This window comes from Brienomyrus brachyistius, chromosome 8 (assembly GCF_023856365.1).
Source record: "Brienomyrus brachyistius isolate T26 chromosome 8, BBRACH_0.4, whole genome shotgun sequence".
In the NCBI taxonomy this organism is placed as follows: domain Eukaryota; kingdom Metazoa; phylum Chordata; class Actinopteri; order Osteoglossiformes; family Mormyridae; genus Brienomyrus; species Brienomyrus brachyistius.
Genome location: NC_064540.1, coordinates 10,393,791 through 10,396,014, shown reverse-complemented (window position 1 = coordinate 10,396,014; position 2,224 = coordinate 10,393,791).

Sequence of the window (2,224 nt, the reverse complement as noted above, 5' to 3'; positions counted from 1 at the left end):
TGCTGTCAGTCAACTTCTTGGCCAAATCCTGACTGATGGCAGCCCATTCTTGCATAATCAATGCTTAGAGTTTGTCAGAATTTGTGGGTTTTTGTTTGTCCATCCGCCTCTTGAGGATTGACCATAAGTTCTCAATGAGATAAAGGTCTGGGGAGTTTCCTGGCCATGGACCCAAAATGTTGATGTTTTGTTCCCCGAGCCACTTAGGTATCTCTTTTTCCTTATGGCACGGTGCTCCATCATACTGGAAAAGACATTGTTCATCACCAAACTGCTCTTGGATGGTTGGGAGAAGTTATTCTCGGAGGACGTTTTGGTATAATTTTTGTATTCATGGCTGTGTGTGAGTGAGCCCACTCCCTTGGCTGAAAAGCAACCCCAAACATAAATGCAGACAGTCTTTTTTCCGGATGCCCCAATCCCTGTACCTTTTGCAGAATATCAGTCTGTCCCTGATGTTATTCTTGGAGAGAAGTGGTTTCTTTGCTGCCCTTCTTGACACCAAGCCATCTCCAAAAGTCTTGGAGATGCACACACACCTGCCTGCTGCCATTCCTGAGCAAGCTCTGCTCTGGTGGTGCCCTGATTCTGCAGTTGAATCAACTTCACGAGGCACTTGTTGGACTTTCTTGGGCGCCCTGAAGCCTTCTTCACAGCAATTGAATCTCTCTCCTTGAAGTTCTTGATGATGCGATAAATGGTTGATTTAAGTGCAATCTTACAAGCAGCAATATTGTTGCCTGTGAAGCCCTTTTTGTGCAAAACGATGACTGTACATGTTTCCATGGTTAACAGTGGGAGTACAATGATGTCAAGCAGCACCCTCCTTATAAAGCATTCAGTCTGTTATTCTAACTCAATCAGCATGACAGAGTGATCTCCAGCCTTGTCCTCGTCAACACTCTCTCCTGTGTTAATGAGAGAATCACTGAAATGATGTTAGCAGGTCCTTTTGTGGCCGAAATGCGTTGGAAATGGGTTTTTTGGGATAAAGTTCATTTTCATGGCAAAGAGGGACTTTGCAATTAATTGCAATTTATCTGATCACTCTTCATAACATTCTGGAGTTTATGCAAATTGGCATCATGAACACTGAGGCAGCAGACTTAGTGAAAACCAATATTAGTGTCATTCTCAAAACTTTTGGCCAGAACTGTAGAGCTGTTGCTCCTCCGCATTGAAGGGAATAAGCTGAGGTGGTTCAGGGGTCTGAGCATCCTTTCTCAGATTTCTGTCCTTGTGACCCGACCTCAGATAAGAGGCAGATTATCTATGGATGACTGGTTGAGGCTGTCGATCATTTGTTCTGAACAGGCATCTATCAAAGACACATAATATAGCCATATTGGCCTTTTTTCACAAAGTGTTCTACTATGTAGTATGAAGAATGAGAGCTTGCGGCCTGTGGCCACCAGGTGGCGTGTGGGAAACAGACATTGGAAGATGTAGTAAAAAAAAAAAAAAGTTTGCTTGTCTTTTTGATGGGCAACTACTACTTAGGGCGTTAACTTAAACTGCCTTATGTGACTCCATAATTTAAATGCAACAGAATTGTAAAGCTAATTTAAGGGTGTGATTCTGCTTTTCTCAGATTTATTAGCAAAGTATTTGGGCAGAAGGTCTCAGCCTGTCTGGGTTTCCTCCACTAGTTCAAAGATATGCAGCCTCTCTAAATAATCCATGGTGTGCAACTGTTATACAGGGATGTGCAGTTGGGGAATCCCCGGAGCACTTGCCCCTTTGCACAGACAGTGTTTCCCATCTGAATCCTCGGTGCATCATTCCGAGGAGCCCCCCGCACCGGCAAATTTAACTGCGCAAACACTTGCCCCTCAAAAAGTGTCTGCCCTGGCCTGCCCTGCAATGCATTGGCATCCTATCCTGGGTGGTGTACCCCTTTCTTGTGTCCTTTGCTGTCTAGGATAGGACCCCCCCCCCCCCCAGAATCCTGGCCTGGATAGGAGGTTGGAAAATGGGTGAAGGGTTGTATTAGAGATGAAGTTGAATACATGAATTTGCAGCCTTCTTTTAAGACAGAGTACCGAATCAAGTGCTTTTATTCTTACACACTTACAGAAACAACATGCAAAGGCCAGATGACCATCTTCTACCAGAGAGCTCAGCTGTAGTGTAGTACATTTAATGCCCTCTAGCTTAAAAATGTAGCCCCTCCCCCCCCCCAAGCTGAAATGTGTTGCTGTAGAGAAGCAGTATTTCCAGGAAA